Source organism: Gallus gallus, chromosome Z, assembly GCF_016699485.2.
Source record: "Gallus gallus isolate bGalGal1 chromosome Z, bGalGal1.mat.broiler.GRCg7b, whole genome shotgun sequence".
NCBI lineage: Eukaryota > Metazoa > Chordata > Aves > Galliformes > Phasianidae > Gallus > Gallus gallus.
This window is the reverse complement of record NC_052572.1, coordinates 68,800,310-68,819,610: the sequence shown is the minus strand read 5'-3', so window position 1 is coordinate 68,819,610 and position 19,301 is coordinate 68,800,310. Positions and strand designations below refer to the sequence as shown.

Here is a 19,301-nt window from a genome sequence, read left to right as displayed (position 1 = left end):
TAAGTTCCTCAGACTCCCTGCAGTAGTACTCTATCAAAGGGAGGGATGCATTAAATACATCTAATATGGTCATATTAGCACATAAATAAAAATAGAAACACATTCGATATTCAGTGCTGTTTACTCCTTGTCTTACAAACTATGTTCCTCAGCACTGTGCCAAGCTCTCCCTGTTGCAGCTCATTCATGGACAAAGTTGGTGCAACTCTTTACATTTTGGGTTTCTCAAGGAAGGCAGCCTGAATGAATCCACGCATCTTCACAGAAGTAATGGTGGAAACTTCCAGAGGAACTTTATTGCCTGAATCAGCTCGTACTTATACAGAAATACAGGTACACACAGCAATTTATAATTGGTTAGCACACACAAATCACACATCTTGCTCGCATTAATCATCACATGGCTTTTTTTTTCACTGTTCTTCGCATTCCACTGTCTTGATCTCTTCCCAGGCTAGCTACCCCCTTATCTTAACTGAAGCCTCAGTTTTTCTTCCTGCTTTGACAGCCTCAAGGTCTCATAGCCTCGGTTGTGCACATAGCACTCGAGCTCACAAATTCTTGCTCTCTGAGCCACCCTCCTACAGGCTTCATCCCCCCTCCCCATTCTCTATGCCAAGATGAGAGAGCCTCAGTGTGCTGTGGACGTCACAACAGCTATTCCTATGAGTTCACAGGCTTATGAATCATAGAATGCATTGGATTTGAAGAGATCTTAAACATCATCCAATTCCAACCCACCTGCCATGGCCAGGGTTGCCAACCACTAGTGAAGTGTTCTTCACTTGCATTTGTTAAAATAAAAAAATTACTGAGGAACATTTCCAAATGTCTTATGGGTTTCTCAGCTTCCTGAAGTACTGAGGATGCAGGTCTAAAAATCTGCAGCAGACGTACTCCCTCATTGAGTCCTATAAGCAGCTGGGTTCCATCAGCAGAGCCTGTGTCGCTGGCTTGGAGCTGGCTGAGGACAGAGAAGATGCATTCAGAAACTGAGCTGATAGGCAAATGAACAATGGCTGAAATTTATTTTAGATCATTATGATTCAGAGCTATCACTGGTATGGAAACGACAGTACATCAAAGTGTTGCAGATGAACTTGTAAAGGTAACACGTTGGGTTTCAAGCTAAATTCTTAATTCTACAGCTCACATTGTGAAAATTACAAAGTAGCTTAAGCACTACCCCAGAAGCAAAGAAAAATCTGTTATTTTCTTAGCAACTGCTCTAATTACAGACACATCTATAAATCAACCCATGCATCTGTTTCTTCTTTTTCACAGGGTTGCATGATTTCCATAATTTGCTAATGTGATGTAACAGCACCACCCTTTTCCTCAGCACACTGACTATGAGCACTGATAACCAAAAAGTATTAGCAGCAGACTTCAACGTGTATAGACTACAGCCCTCCAACAGGCAAGGAACTGGGTTCCAAAATGTTCTGGTCTTGATGTTAGCAATTAATATTGCAAATTTTGATTTTGAGCATTCTTCGGAATTCACCTGTAGAAAGATTTTCAGTGCAGAAACGAAAGGAACAATTTGTATAATTGTTATTAAGTTTCTAAAGAGGTGTCATATGAGTAGAGGAAGACAGAAAAAAAAACCAAAAGGTAGCAAAGGTTTATTAAAGAATGGGAAAAATTAATTGACACTGCACTGATTTCCAACACCGCAGTTCACAGCCTGGCTAAATGAAAGGATTATCAGATAGGATCAGTCTAAAAACATACACCATCTCAAATTTCTAGTTCTTTATCTGTAAAATGAGAAAAAAATGAACTTCACTCCCCCTTTGACTGGGTGCATCGATTGACTTAGGAACATCACACCAAACAATGGCCATCTCTCACTGTGACTGTGTGACAAAGCAGGCTAATGTGAAGTCAGAAAGGCGACATGATTAGAAGCTTACAGGATTTTAATAAGTGTTTTAGGCATTTTAAGAAAATGTATTTCAAAATATTTAAGCAGTGCTGGGAATAAAATGGATCTGATTACTCTGCACTGTGAAGAACAAGTGATTACTGTTTGCATACTGCATAACGGAAAGCAATGGGGGTTATGCTCATGTTGAAGCCTTGATGACTGAGCCGTGTCATCGGTCTTTGAGAAATGCATCCAGCTCAGTGAACCGACACAGGACACTGAACCAGCATCTTGCTGGCCACAGAGTCAGGAGAGCTACACAGTCTAAAACTGTACGGTGACTGCATGCTTTGTGATGGAGTTTTCCTGTGCAAACAGAAGGGTGTTTTCATGCTCTGAGGGCATGCGCTGATTTCAGCCATCACTATGCTCGTGCTGATGCACTGCCCCAGCTCACAGAAGGTAAAGTGCTGCTGGACTCAGAAGCAGAGCATCTTATCTGTGGTGTCACATTGTGCTAAGCTTCAACAGTGCACAGCCTTCTCTGTGCAGTGAGTGCATGAGAATGCCTACAGCTGGATACAGTCAGAATAAATAGTCCATTCACAAAAATATTATCAGGACTGTTCTACACATGTACCTCTGAGTTCCTCAATGCATGTCTCTCCCAAAGGTTCTCCAGTAAGATGGCTACAAATGCATGACCAAGGAGAGAACCAAAATATTTATCCGTACATCCTCTGGAAACAGAACTGACATACTGCATCTGATTACACTCACCCTTTCAGAAATTAATCATTACAACAATACGCAGCCTGAGCTGGACAAGATGCCCACTGTCCTTCTTTCTTTTGCAGGCTTTCATCAGACACTAAATATTATATTCTGTATTTGTGGGAGTAATACACGGCCCTAATTTACCCCAGTCTTCCTCCTGCAATTCAGATGCCAGGGAATAAGACAGCTGAGAGAAAAAAATGTGGAGAAATATCCTGTTCTCAGCTGTAAACTTCAGCAGACTTCAAATCTGCATAGCCAGCATTTTTATAATTTTTTTTTTTTTTTTTTTGAGTATGTGCGTGTGTGAATGTGATGAATGGGCCAGCAGTGATCTCAGCCACCTTGCTAAGAATATGTTTATATGAGAGAGCACAGGAGGCTTCTTTAGCATAATGACTCCACCAGGAAAGAGAAGTGCGTAACTATTGCCTCCACCAAGTGTGATGACAGCAAGCGTGAAAAATAAAGAAGGAACACGGTTTCCATAGGGGCTTGTAATGTTCCTTTCTGGCCTCTGCTTGCAGGGACTCAGAACTCATGAACAATTTAAACAGTTCTGGAAAGCATGGCAGCTCCTCTATGTGGGCTGTCAAGTTAATTTATGAGTGTGTTTAATTGGGTGGTTTCTTTTCCTCTGGAAAGATTAAACTGCTGAGCCAAGAAAGATTGTTATCTACCACTTCCAATACACAGAGACAGATATTTTTAGGGTATGAAAGAGAGAAGCAGAGAAGCATCTGCACAGCGACAGAGTCTGTACACTACAGAAATGTACCTCTGAATATACTTCCTAGACACAGAGGTCTCATCACCATTCACTTACAGGGCTGCATAGTAACTGCGGAGATCACATGAACTGCCAAGGGCAATGGATCCAAGGCATACGTGTGTAGCTTTTACTAAATTGACAATGCTTGTGAATCACAGCTGCCTGCATTTAAGTGTATTCCTCGATTTGATAAGCAAAGACTACATCTAAACTGGAGGAGGTGGAGCACTTTGTAGCCCTACGCTCTGACACTAGACATGAAGAATATCTGTTACAAGGCCTGCATGTGAGTATTCCCAGGCTGCACTCTCAACGGAAGTCCAGGTGTTTGAAGAGTGAGGGAACGGTGGGATATGCCAGCACACTTTCCAGCTCAAGTGGCTGGAGGAAGAGAGGGTTATAAGAAGACACCAGCATACATTTCAAACAGGGCAATAAAAAGGTTGCTTTAGTACACTGAAAATAAAGAAGAAATTAGGCTTTAAAGCTTTCCAATGGCAAACAGCCCTTGGATTTTAACATTAAACAAGTGTTCTGAAGAACCCCTTTTACTTGCAGCTGTACTTGGTACATAGAAGCCCAGAATATCTGGGCTTACAAAAATAGATATGCAAGCATACCCCAAGAGTTAGCACTGTTTGCATGACTCATTGCAACTTCTGCCTCAATTTTCCATTGTCCACTTGATGCCTGATTTTGGAAATTTTTCTGCTCGAGACAGGATCCTCTCATTATGAAGCAGGACAAGTTCACACAAGTTCCTTTCAACCTCATTTGGCACAACATTCAGTCATGATCATGCAGGGCATCACTTAGTAGTATAACTGGAATTGCTTATAGAATCATAGAGTCATAGAATGGCCTGGGTTGAAAAGGATGACAATGCTCATCTCATTTCAACCCCCCTGCTATGTGCAGGGTCACCAACCACCAGACCAGGCTGCCCAGAGCCACATCCAGCCTGGCCTTGAATGCCTCCAGGGATGGGGCAACCTCCTTGGGCAGCCTGTTCCATTGTGCCACCCTCTGGGTGAAAAACTTCCTCCTAACATTTAACCAAAACTCCCCTGTCTCAGTTTAAAAGCATTCCCCCTTGTCCTATCACTATCCACCCTTGTAAACAGCCGTTACGAAGATACTGACACAGAAAGTTAAAAATGGAAGAACTGGGCCAAGGTATGGGCCAGCACAGGTCTTTTCCTCATTTAAATCTCTGTAGTTCAAAATAAGTCTTAGAATCTCAGTGGACTGATCTAAGTATTAATGAAGAAGAGCTCACTGTGAACATGAGGTCTTGTAAACAGCATGGTTCCAGACTCAGCTGCACCACCTGCTCTTGTCTCCAACCAAAAAAATCCCACAAAGTCTAGGAATTATTTTGCATTGTTGTATTCACCTTATTCAATTAATCTGAAGTCATAATGACATGAGACATAAACAGGAATGCATTTAATCAACATTTAAAGTGGAGTTGGTCCAAGTTTTCTGACACATCACATACAGTACTCCCCTTCCATGCACCTTTGCCTCACTCTACTTCTGACTGCTTTGCAAACAGGATGTCATTCACAACAAGGAGATTTCTTTTGTATAAAAATTTTAAGCCATTCAGTCACACAGCTGGTCTGCACAGTTCTAACCCCTGCTTGCACAGAAGTGAATTACATCAAAAATGGGCATCCTGTACTCCCCAAAACAAACAAGTTGACAAGTGAACTAGTAAACAAACAAACAAAATTCCCATTCTCTTTAATTTCATATATCTTAGTGGAAGTAAACTTGCTACTATAGTTTTCCCAGCAGGAAACAATGAACAACGGGTTAAAAGTTTATAAACAAAACAAAACAAAGCAAAAAACAAAAAAACAAAAAAACAAAAAAAGGTGCCCTTGTTATTTCTTTACTCTGCAGCAGCAATTCCTAGTAGTCAACGACCAAGCATTGAACTTCCTCACTGTTCAAAAACTTCTTGATATATTCAAGGCTGAAACTGACTTCTCATATACAAGACCACGGCTGCACTCTTTCTTCACATATGAAGGCTCTTATCCAAGAAACCCTTTTTCTCTTAATTCTAAAATTATCCTCAGCTTCTGCAGTTTCACAGTGCAACTGACGTTGATAGATGTGTTTATATTTCCTAATACAGTAATATCCCATTGTAATGTACAAAGCCCTGTGGTTTGCTTTAGGTTAGGTGTATTGTTTAAAAACAAATAGAAAAAGAATAAATATTTATGCAAAATTTCAATGCATTCCTCTGGGATTTGCTAATGAGAAGAAACAAACAAACAAACAGACATCCCAAACCAAAAAACTACACCCCTGGTTCCTAGATAGATTTTTCAAGGGAACTCACCATGGCTTTAAATATTTTTCTTCTCTTTGAGGTACAATACTTGTCACTAATACAAATTATGCTATACCTTGTCAGCTTTTAGATTAAAACTTTAAATCTTAAATCTCTGCCTTTCACTATCCATAATTTATTGTAGTGCTGGAGCTCATAGACAGATTTCACAGTCCACTGTGCAATTGACTTCAGCCTCTTTCCTCACATAATAAATAAATTAGATAATATTGGAGCCTTTAAATTAACAAAAGGTTAAATAACATTTTATGAGTTCCCCTGGTGATTTTCTGGCCAGCACTCTGCAGTATTGCAGCTGTATTAAAGCAGTATTATTATAGGAGAGCTGCTGCTTTGAGATGCCCATTACGAAGGCTTCAAGACCCCAGGAGCTTCCAGTCAATAAGCTGCATGCTATCCAGCACTGCTTACTGAGGCATAGCACAGCCGCATTACTTGAAGCTGGAAGCGGTCCATTCTCTTTCCAGGGACTCAGCTACTTTGAAATCAGAATTAAGCCCTTGCATTTGTTAGGCGGTTAAGATTTTATTTATTTATTTATCTTGCCAAAATACTAATTCATATTCAGTATGTACTAATAGTACTTCAACATATTTTCTTTTCCTGCTACAGTGAACATTTTTTTTTTCTTAAGGTGTATACTTACAATTTCAAAATTCCTGTTTGTGCATAATTCTCAAAGGACACAATGTAATGCTGTGAATATTATTAAGCAGAGATTGGAAGCTCTAAAAAGAAGTAAAGCTCTGCTCTCTGTTCCTGAGAGAATAACTAACAGGATATTTTCTGCTTGTAAAGAGTAAAACCCACTTCTAACCATTGGGCTAATACAAGGTTTACAAAATACCATTAGAGTACCATTTCCAGGTTATTCTGAAGATCTAAATTATGAATGGTCCTCAGGCCAGAAAAAAAAAACACCTCTCTTCAAAGCAAAGCATCATCCCAGATGTTTCTGGTACTAAAAATCTGGATAAGTGTCCAGAAGATATTAATGGCCAAAGACTAACTCTCAAATATTAGCTTTGAAATCACACAAGAGATGCCCAGCTCTCCATACTTCTGAACTGACTGTCAAGAGAAAAAAAGAGTTTGCAGCTGCTTTTGTTTTACTTACGCCTTATGGAAGCACACATTTTTTTGAATGGCAGCCAAAATAGATTTTGAAGGGTAAAGAGAAATATGTTCAAAACACACACACACAAAAATAAACCATCAGAGTACGGATGGGCAACCTGTAACCAAAATTCAGCATAATATCAAGAAGGTGTGATGACTGCCTGAAGAACTTTTTCTTTTGTTCATGCTCTGGTTTGATTTTAATTGATGTTTTCCATTTTCCTCTCTAATGATGTCTCTGTATTCTTCCTGCAGCTCATCAGTCCCACAGATGCAGAGGAACACCTCCATTTGGGATGAGATACTGAATTTCAAGGGTTTGAAGAAACCAAAATTTAGGAGACAACATAAGTCTCAATTTCTCTAAATAGCAGAGCAGAACAGTGTTCTGTGATGGTGGCTTCACCTATCTCTGTGAAATTTTGTGATATTAAGCTTAAAGACTCTCACACAGTAAGCTTTTAATAGCCATTTATAATCAAGCGACATGAAGTGCCTATTACAGCCTTAGATTTCCAGCAGTTGCCTGACTAGTTAATATTTGAACACATAGAATTTCATGCCGCAGTGTTGCTCACTACAGACCATTTTGATCAAATACATTTTCTTGCTTTGAACATTTATTCCCTTTTCTTATCCCACTGATCAAGTAACGCTGTGTTCAGGCAATTAGAGAAAGTTATATTGCAAAGATATCTAAGAGCAGCTCACCTACCAGGAGCTATAATCTATGCAATGACTCGCGTACAAAGATGTCATTGACTGCAAATGTAAATGATAATATTCTCCCTTGCTATGGTGATAGGAATACCATCAAACTCAACTTGTCCTCAGGCAAGATCCTGGCATGTCAAAGTTATTTAACAACCCTAAGCAATGCATGAACGTGGATGTCAATTAATACTAAATCACTCTTGTGGAGTTTAATCTCCACTTGAAACTCTCATCTTTTCGTTCAGGCAAAGATACACTAAATTACTTGTAAACCACTGGAGATTTGTACAGGCCATCACAAATGGTTTAAGCCACCACTTATCCTTTATGTTACAGAAAAAGTGATTAATCTCCTTTCTGCTCATGCATAACAGATCTATTCTGTGCTGCACGAGAGGTAATAAGTATGAAATAAACAAATGAAATTTATCATGCATCTCTCCTGTTAAAGGAATGACTTTTTTGTAAACATATCTCTGAATTTCCTAACACCCTCTGAATCCTACAATTTTAAAGAGTTACACTGATTACCCATTCTACTAACTAATTAGGAGAGTAGGAAAATCATGTTTCTACTTCTTTGAGGGCAAAACCACATCATCTTCACCGCAACCAGAAAAGAAAGACTACAGACTTTGGCCAGCCAACTGTCACTGCAACATTTGGATTCTGCAGCTAAATATGGTCCCTCATACACCTGTGGAGAAAAATTACAGGAAATGTAAAGGATTAAAAAATGCGGTACAAATTCAAATGGACTACCCGTGCCCATGTATTAATATTCATACGCATATATTAATGGAGGGATAAAAAGAGTCAAACACACCTTCTACACAGGCTGCTCCAAAAGTAATACCTCCTATTTTATGACATTAGCTCACAATGTCAGAGGCAGATGTTGGTAGTATGGCATTAGAACCTGAACCTTTCCACCAATATTCAATTACATTTTGTTGCCATGAGACAGCTGGCAGCAGAGGGGCAGTCTGACACAATGGCATCTGACATGGAAGTGCATATGGAGTAAAGGTATGTCATTGAATTCCTCCATTTGGAAAAAATGACACCTACTGGCATTCATCGATGTTTGCTGAACATTTATGGAGACCAAACATTGGATGTGACCACAGTGAGGCAGTGGATGCTGTCTTTTTGCAGTGGTGACAGTGGGTCACCTCCACTGGTGCAGGTTTTTACGTGCGTGGTGTGCAGCTCTTGTTCATTGCTGGTGAAAATGCACAGGTAATGGTGGTGACTGTGTAGAACAACAGTGTTTTGTAGCTGAGAATTTTCTCCATCCAGTAATGCTCTTCGTATCTGTTGCAGTTTTCAATGAAATAAATAGGAGGCATTACTTTTGGACTGGCCCTTGTATTTCCATAAAATGCATATTAAAACTTAATCTTATATCAGTACATGCTGAAGATAATGGTCAGTGCTGACAGAAATGAGAAAGAACATCTTTGACGCAATTATGAGCAGGGATTTTGCCTGGGTGTTTTCAGTTCTGTGTGGAAATTTAGTTGAAAGTCCTTAATGTTTGCCAATCACACATTAGATTTTCTTCAATAAAGATGAATATATGCTGCATGGAAGTTACAGGACTTACACAGGGATTCACACACTCCTCTAGCTTTTGTAAGCTAATGGCAAACAGATTCAAATACAGTAGCACATGTCTCAGCTGGTGTACACCAGTATAATTCCAGCAGCAGAAGGGCATGCCATTTACACCAGCTATGGATTTACATCTGTCAGAGCTTTGAAGTAATTCTGAACCAAATGAAAGCTGAGTCAAGGGATGCATGAGAAACCTGTAGACCTTCGGGATAGAGAGCTGCTTTTTCCTTTATATTTCTGAACAAGATTAAGTGTGAATCAGTCCAATAGAATTAGAATTCTGTATTAATCTTCAGATACCACAGAATTTTTGCTTTGGATTTGCCCATTTGTAACTTCCTTCTGTGGTGAAAGAGTTCATAGCTGTTGACAGAAAATGAAAATGTAATAGAGTTGATGCTGAGCTGTGCCAGCTGTGGGATGCTGTTTTTGTCCCTTGCAAAATATTTGTGAACATAATAAATAATGGCATCTCTTTGCCATGCAGATGGTTTGCATTGAGCAGTAGCTTCTCAGAAATGTTACTGGAAAACATCTACTTTTGGAGTTCTGCTGTTTGTACCAAAACATTTTTGAGGAACACCAGCAGATAATGTAGTACCTTATGGGTGTAGACAATTATTATCAAAGATTTGCTCCTGCTATCAATAGCAGTTACTCCACCTTCCAGTCCTCAGGCACCTCTCCCCCCTGCAATGATCAGTCAAACATGATTGAGGGCTTAAGCTGTCTGTGACAGTGATTGAAAGCATTTTGATGACTTGAGGCTGATTTCCTCAGAAAATACTCAGGCAGAACTGTCATGAATTTCCCACAGTACCTTCAAATACATGCTTCTGATTGTGTAATCTTGGTTGTGGAAGTAAACACTAAAAAAGCTGGGTCTTGGTCTGGTCTCGTGTCCTCTGAGTTCCTCTGTATTCTCCAGGGGCACCATGGGCATCAGAGTTTCCTCACCACTCTGCACAAGGACAAATATCAGAATTACTGCAGAGGAATGCGAGACAGGTGGAACAACTGCTAGGAACTGCCTTGCACCTTACAAACAGTCTGTTAACTTTCTGGGCATTGTGTCTCAGCAGATACATACTTAGGTCTGTACCATACTGTAAACTCACAGGTCCTGAGGGAATGGTGAATTTAGAACTGGGCAATCTGTAGTGCAGAGTCTAAGCTCTTGTTCAATGTTCAGTTCTCCATAATGTCTTCCACTCATACTTATGCTGCCCACTTCTTCCATTTGGTGGTTCATCCTCTCTAAAATACAGCATTCTAGATGAATCACAGACAGAAATGTCTGCAGGAGCTTGCTGCTTGAACTTCTTGGCCTTCTTTAGGCCCTGAATGCCCTATACCCAAATACAGATGGAGTATTAGCAGTGGTACCTCCAAACATACCACAGCCAATTGAAAGACTTACTAACTTTAAAAGGTTGGGGTTCTCAGTCATATGACTCTAGATTTTATTCTGCTATCCATACACATTCACTACTGGCATATTTTAACGGAAACTAATTTCTCCTATGTTACCCAAATAAGGTGACTCTAAGATATTAACTTTAATCACTGATCCACACTTCCCTCAAATTCAGGGATTTTGTTCACACAAATTTAAGTAAATTTATTTCTGTTCTTTGCCATGCATTTGACCTATCATTTTGTAACAGATTACCCTCTCTGAGCTTACCAAACAGCTACAGATTCTTAATAAGTAGTGTTATGATCCTTTGGAAAGTCTGAAATTTATTAAATGCCAATTATGCCAATACCAACTCTAGGAAGGTTAGCACTAATTAGCCCTAAAATCTGGGGTGAGTTACTCCAAATGATAAAATTATTGCTAATGTTGATTTCCTTGTTAATTAGTCGTGGCAAAAAATATAATAAAAATAGGTCATTCAACGCAACAGCAATTAGTACTGTATAGTACAGAGGGACAGGACAATTAAATACAATATTTGAAGGGAGCATATAAACAGGAGGGGGAACAGTTGTTTACAAGGGAGGATAGTGATAGAACAAGGAGGAATAGTTTTAAACTGAGACAGGGGAGGTTTAAGTTGGATATTAGGAGGAAGTTTTTCACCCAGAGGGTGGTGACGCACTGGAACAGGTTGCCCAAGGAGGTTGTGGATGCCCCATCCCTGGAGGCATTCAGGGCCAGGCTGGATGTGGCTCTGGGCAGCCTGGTCTGGTGGTTGGTGACCCTGCACATAGCAGGGGATTGAAACTAGGTGATCATTGTGGTCCTTTTCAACCCAGGCAATTCTACTATTCTATGATTAAATGTAACCTGTTTCTCAGTTTATCTTCAGTGAGGACCAACAAACCAGGTTGAATATAGTAACTGATTAATTATAAATATTCTGCTGGCTTCAACCACAGCTCTAGTTAATGCACTTTTTCCCCCAAAACACTTCAGCTGTAATTCATCTGAAAATACCCACGAAACCTAAGAAACTCTAATGCACAGTGTACGTCAATTTCTCCAGCGACAATGTTGTCAAATGAAACATGGGGACAGAAGGAATACACAAGTGCATTCACAAGACTCAGTTGTGAGATTCTAGTATTTGGCCCACTTGGGACATCTACTTTAAAATTCGAAAATAATGAAGGTATCAAACTAAAGTTCACTTTCATCTTTGGTACTGAGATAGAATCTATCCATTACTGGGCAGTACTAACTCTAGTTTAAAGAAAAGGAGATGAACATAGAAGTTTTTGAACAATCTGCAAAAATGGCAGTGCATGAGTAGGGTAGTTCAATATAAGTCAAAATAGTGGATCTGCTTAGTTATATGATATAAACATAGTACTAATTCTTCCACCTTGACTCATCTATGTCAACTCAAATATATAAGACTGACTGAAAACAGTTCAAACATCTATCACAAGAGCCTTTCTTTCTAGATCTGAATTCCACATTACAGATAAAACATTCATTGCCCTATGGCAATTTCTGAAGAGAGTTAGTCTTAGCCTTATATCTAAACACACTCTCTTTGTACAGGTAGGCATTTACAAGTGGTGTTGCAAGCTGAATAAGAAGACAGGAATCAGACACATGTATATAGATCACCAGCTACTGCCATCTTTGAGATCACGTAGTTTGTATGACAGCCACAATCAGAAAACATGAAGCAAGCACTTGACTTCTGATGGATTCTGCCTACAGATTTCTGTGGTCACTCCCAACAAATTCGTGCAGCCAAATGCAGACTTGGATACAACATCTTGGAGCCTATTGTAAGTGACAGAAATACAGACGAACCTAGTGCCATTACCCAAATGCAACTAGCCCTGTGTAATCCTGCAGGGTCCTCTATGCAGCAAAGACATCAAATAGCCCTGAAGGATCATATCATATCTCATCCTAGTGTTATGGCAGCATTTACACAGTGCACAAGCTGTTTTCCAGATGTACACATTAAGGAAAAAAAAAAAGTTATAATTATAATTTTATTCTTTGTTTTGTGGAGTTATTTTGCTGAGTATCAGAGCTTCCAGACTACAGCTAGCTAAGCTCACTTAAAAACAGACTAAGTTAAATGATGCTACGACAAAAAACAAAAAAAACAAACAAACAAAAAAAAAAAACCCAAAAACCAAAAAACCCAAAAAACTTACTCTCAGTAGGATGCTTTAAAAATCCCAGCATGTCCTCACAGCTCTGAATCTTGTCATCCAAGCATAAAATAGCTTTAGGGCTGAGAAATGAGCCCCATGTTTGTCAATAACAGGCCTTACAAGACCAATGAGGGATTATGGAAACTCAGAATATGGATAAGACAGAGAGGGGATAAAGGCAAGGAAAAACTGACTTTATTTTACTAGAAGATAGTAATAAAATGGTATTAACATATTATTTCCTTGAAGTTTTTTTTTTTTTTTTTTTTTTTCTATAATCCATTGGGTTTTATGTTTATAATCAGCACTTCATTTTTATGACTTAATTTTCTTAGGCACAATAAGATAGTGGGTGGTTGGAGTGCTTTGAACTGGTGATTCAATCTGGCCTGAAGCGTAGTATCAGAGAATCATAGAATGGCCTGGGTTGAAAAGGATCACAATGCTCATCTCATTTCAACCCCCTGCTATGTGCAGGGTCGCCAATCACCAGACCAGGCTGCATCCAGCCTGGCCTTGAATACCTCCAGGGATGGGGCATCCACAACCTCCCTGGGCAACCTGTTCCAGTGCATCACCACCCTCTCCTACGGCTAGCATGCTGAATAAGGAATTATTATCTTCCTGAATATTGACATATAACAGCTTTCCCAGAAAAAAAAATGTGGACATTTCAGGAAAATAATTGTTTCCTGACATTCTCATAACTAAATGTTTCAATGAACACAACTCATACTAAATATTTCAGATCTCTATTGAAAGACTCAGAATAACTTATTTTACTTTTGTCTCCAATTTTACCCCTTCATCTGAACATTGATAAGGTATACTTAGTAACCTCATAGCCTACTGATATAATGCAGATTAATTCTGAACGAAGCTGAACATAGAAGATTTAAAGTTTAGTATTCCCTGCACAGCATACACACTACAAGCAATCTACATCTGCACTGAAAACAACAGAAAGCTTGATTAACAAAATATCACATAGAACTACCTTTAAAAACTTACAAACCAAAAACCATTCTCAAGTTCAGTAAAGCACCAAGGACCTTTCAGAGTGGCTGATGAAAAAGTTCATGAGAAGGAATGACACCTTCAAAGATTTTACCATTCAAATTCATCCTTATTATCTTCCTTAAATTTGTCTTGAGTATGAATGTATATATTTTTATAATCTGTATCAAATTTAACATTCAGACAACCTTAATTATACATTGAAGTGAAGGTGCCATTCCTGCAAACTCCTGGACAAATCACTTCGGCCAATGTAAGAGACAAATTGATACAGAAAGTATAAATGCAAATTTATTTTATGGGCAAAACAAATGATCCTAAATTGTTCCTTTCTGTAACAGTGACTGAGAATTAAGCAGAACTGAGATAATGAAGTTAACCTGATGCTCCATATTGTCTTACCAAGACATAAATGACATTGCAAATGCAAAATTATAAACAAAGCCAGGAACAGCAGGACAACTACTTCTCATCATTTAACATGATATACAAAAATTCTTATCTCAGAGGGAGGAGATAATAATAGAAGACAAGAGGAAATGTCTTAACTTAAAATTTTGGTGCAAACCATGGCCTGGAGGGTACTTAGCATCAAAAAGAGCTAAAAAGAAAAGAACAGACATCTTCAAATCTAATCCTGTCTACTCTAGCTTCCTCAGGGATACTATTTACATTGACCAGCAAGTCATGTAATTTCTACGTATTGCAGGTATTTCTCTGTACATATTTCTTTGGGGAAAAAAAACCAAAAAACAAAGGTTGTTAACACTGAACTTCACAGAGAATGGTGGAGCCTTACTGATTGGTTAACCTCTCTGAGATACTTAGATGAAAGAGGGTGTTTGATTGCCAGAAAGCATTAGAGCTTCACAATGACTGCACTGTACAAGGCAGAAGAAAGCCGCTGAAAGCCACACAGGTGTTCATCGGTTTCTGATTATTTATGGAAGAAAGGAAATATGTTCTACAGAGTTAAGCTGCAAAAGCTGCAGATTCAAGGAATGTGATAGTCAGAATTTTTATAAGGACAAGTGCTTCTTGATTTCTTTCTCTGAAGGTAATAACATTATATAGTTACCTTTACCCAATAAATAAAATTTGCAATAGTATATTAATTTTAGGAAAAAAGTATAAAGATGGTTTTCTAATAAGAGTTAAGGCTTTATACTATAGCTTCTTCCTTTTTCTTTGTCACGTGCACACAGATATGAGATACTGAGAATAATACTTTCATCATAAAAGTAATAGGATATCCTGTTATCCTTTCATAGTATCTGTTGATTATAATGCTTGAATTTCACATTCTGGGAAGATTCCAAGAACGTTACGTGTAGTGTTCACTTAGAATGCTGAAAGAGAGCCTACATTTTAATTTCCTTGTGGTTCTGGTGGAGATGAATCCCTCTGGACTCAATTTTGTAAAATCTCTTTGCGCTTTTTAAAGTGTCTTTCTCTTTTTTAGATAGTGATGAGATTAAGACTCAAAACTCCACCAGTTTCACGTGTAAATTTAAATCAAAACTGGTGATGGGAAAAAAGAGAGAATCCTACTCAAATTTAAAAAAAAAAAAAAAAAAAAAGATAGCATTTTGGTGTTTGTGTGAAAAACAAGAAACAAAAACGATGGGAATACTGTACACTGGGCTTTGACTCCACACTTGAAATCTACCCACCTTGCTCCTAAAATACATTCCTATGAAAAGGATTGCATTATAAATAAATGTTAGACAATGTATGGCACGTGTTACATGTTAACAGTTATCTGATTGTTAGGAGTTATGCTTAACCATTAGTAGAAAATATTGTTTATAAACCTCTGTGCCACAGTCTGTGTTTTCAGTGTTCTTGTATTTGGACATCGGTTATTTAAATGACAAGTGAGCCACTGTCAAAATTTCTAATGAGCCAACTCCCTTTCATTTCAATCCCACTATATTCTCAGTGTGACAGTCTAATTTATCAGCACTGTCCAATGTCCTGAGAATGAGTTTGGGATTGTTAAATCTCTATGCTCTGCATCTTGTCAGCATGCAATGGCTTCTAGCAAATGTTGTGGCTGATAGATATTTACTGTGCAGGTGAAGAAACATATTGATGAGGAATGTTAATTCATGTGTATTTTTTTTCTAGAGTTATTTTCTGCCTTAACCTATGACTCCCATGGCTGGAACAGCATGTAGAGCAGCAAGTAAATGCTCACCTCCCACCTGCCAGCCTATCCCCTCCTTCAATCACATGAAAACCTGAAGGTAAAATGAAACCTTTTAAAGTATTCCTAAACATATGCTCTGTATTATGGCTCTTTTAAGTTGAAATCATGGAAACTACTGGAAGCTTCACTCTCAAGTATGTCTGCTAAAAACAAGACCACATTTTCTTAGACAGAGTTCCAAAAACCTACACACTAACATTTGAACAGATGTCTTCCTTTCTTGTGGGAATTCTATCTTCATAAATCTTACGGTAGCATATTGTGAGAACCAGGGATGTTGAAGACATTGATATGGCCTCCTTTGTCCCTGGGGTTGTACTGGACAAGTGAGGATGTACTAAGCACAGCATACTGGAAAGAATCAGATCACAGAGGCAGGCAATAAGATACAGATGTCTGGCTGGTGGCCATGACTCTCTGAAAAGATCCTACAGTGAGGAATGACGAGGAAGACAAAACAACCTGACAAGCCATGAACAAACTCCCTATTCTCCTTTGGACACAAGTATAAAGGATGATGCAAAGACATCTTCCACACTGTTTTAGCAATAAAGCATAGATGATGTATACCCAGATATAAACAAGTAAAGTTTGCTGCTTTTAATCACCTGCTGTGTGATAGCTCTACCAAAGGCTGGCAGTCACAACCTAGTCCACCAAATTAACTTTTCCCACAGAGCCTGGAAACGTATATGAACACAGAATTAGGTTCATCTTTTGTATTTTTAACAATGTGATTTTCAATATAATATAACAATCAGGCTTCCTAGAGTTTTCTTGCATAACTAGATGATCTTTAGGGTCCCTTCCAATGCAAGCGTGTCCGCAGTTCCATGATTCTCTACATCAACCCTTAGTTCTTCAGTCTCAAAACTGTTTGGTAAATTACGGTAAAAAAATCAGCACTAGAGAACTGATGAGGTGATACACTGGGATAACCAGAAAGAAGCACTGTGCTGTAGAGTGGCAGTGATCACTAGTATGCATATTGCAGTGATTCTAGACCCCCAAGCTGTGGTTATGATGCTGTTGCTGCAAGATCCATAACTACACATAAGAAAAGACGAGTTTGCAATTTAATTGCACGACCTCATTGTAAAAGTGAGTAGGATGACACAAAACTACAACACTACGCAGAGGGTTGGATGTAGAAAAGTAAAAATTTACAACATAAGATCTGTTCCAGCAGAGAAAATCATTACTTGCAGAAGTTCCAGAAAATACTGCTTTATCTCTCTCAATCTCTCTCTCTCTCTCTCTCTATCCACCTTCCTATTTTAGTTCAATGGGGAATATAGATGCTGGCCTGCTCATTCCCAACCACTTTCTAGACAACTCCCTCAACATTAGACACTAAGTTGCTGGTCTAACAAAACAAAACAAAACAAAACAAAACAAAAAAAGAGGAAAAAGAAGAAGAAATACTTTAAAATTTTGTCATTCTAAGAGATCTCGCAACCTTTATTAAAAAAGTAGGTATGGATGTAGTGTTTTGCTCTTCAAAACTGTTGTGAAAGTGTTCACCCTCACAGCTTGGAATTGCTGATGTTTGACAAAAGAACCCCAATAATTTAGTAGTAAATGAAGCATAAAATGTGTGGAATATGCATGCTGCTGCTGGATAATGATAGGAATATGTCACTACACTGGGTTCATACACCCAGTTTAGTGACATGCATAAAATGGCACATGCATAAAATAAAAATATTTAATTTTGAATTCCAAGCATTTTTCATACATGTTTGTTGGGGGTCAGGATGGGGTAAGAGAAGACTGCTGTGCACTGGCAGAATGCCTAACCTTATATAGAATATCCAGAGTTGCCAGGGACCCATAGGGATCGCATCCAACTCTTGGGTCCAGATACAACCACCTCCCCAAAATGGGGTAATTCATAAAAATACAGGTCCCTTTCTAGCTAATTTCCATCATCCAAATGGTTGTCCATCTTCATCTGTCCTTCAGCAGAGCAAAATAAAAGCAAGCCATAAATTTCAAAGCACATTTAACCGAATCCCAGTGATGATCACTGATAGCTAACAGTAGTTTAGCATCAAAGTCCAAGAAAGCTGAATCCAACAGCAAAAATTTGGCATGAGGATTGGATTTTTCTCTCTTCTTACAGAAATATGCACTGCGAAGGTGTATTCCGCTTTGCTTAGGAAGCTGCAGTTTTGTCCTTGTGTTACAATGATGTGAAGTCTTTTGTCTGGGGGCACGGGGGAAAACTGCACTTAAAAAAATGTTTCACTGTGATTGATGATAAAGTCTCTTTGATTAATCAACCAGTATCAAAGCTTCTGTGACTGATAGGGAGCTGTAAAAAATAAATCATTCTTTCATGAAAGATAGGTGGAGAATCTTCCATTCTTTTTCAAGGGGAATAAAATTTCTGTTGAAATAATCTCTCTTAAAGTACTAGGAACTTGAGTGACTTCACTTTGACGTTTCACGTGGTTTGCTGCAACTGTTAAAGGTTCTTCTTGCTTGAGTGAAAATCACAGCTCAGCAGAGAGTCAGCACATTCCTATGAATCACTCAGCCCCTGTGGTCCTAAATGTTGCCTTTAGCATAGCCCTAGCAATTGTTATCTGCGCAGGGATAAACTTTGCATTTCCATGCCCTATGGAGAAGAAAATTGTTGTTAGAAGCAGAGCCAGAATACCAAAATCAGTTTGAATGTAAAGTATATTTATCCGAACTAAAATGAATCAAGGCCTTTCAGAACAGGTTTATGTGCAGAAGGAGAAAACTCTGCTTAAAGCAGCAAGGACAGTAATGCATGCCACATTAAGTGTTATTTATGGTATAAAGACATATTTAGGCCTGCATGTAAGAAAGCTGTTTACATATTGAAGAAAATAACTGCTCTGCATACAAGCTTTTGTATATAAGTGGCTCGTGATTTTTAGAAGTGGGAGAAGAGCTTCATAGAAAATCTGATAAAGAGCATGATTCAAACTTATATAATTAGAAGTGGATATGTATGGAACTCCAGAAGACTGAACCACAGAAAAACTTTTCCAGTTCATTAGGCTAAATAGCTCATTAGATTGAAGCAACTGTCTGTGGCCTGCTGTCTCGCTCCAATTTATAGGAGGGAGAAGAGGTTCTTTGAAATATGTATGCCCGGTGTGAGATTAAGAAACAGCGGTTCAAATGTTGGTCCGACCAGTTTATTACAAATGTTAATAAG

The 19,301-nt window shown here is 38.6% G+C and overlaps 1 long non-coding RNA gene across 1 annotated transcript; it reads right to left on the bottom strand.

The window, feature by feature from the left end:
* Nucleotides 1–427: 427 nt before the first annotated feature.
* Nucleotides 428–18,858, bottom strand: LOC121108447. Its single transcript, XR_005842964.1, has 3 exons — nt 17,906–18,858; nt 10,067–10,207; nt 428–964 (listed from the first exon to the last, which is right to left on the bottom strand). It is a non-coding gene; the product is annotated as an uncharacterized LOC121108447 (long non-coding RNA).
* Between the last annotated feature and the right edge of the window lie 443 nt (nt 18,859–19,301).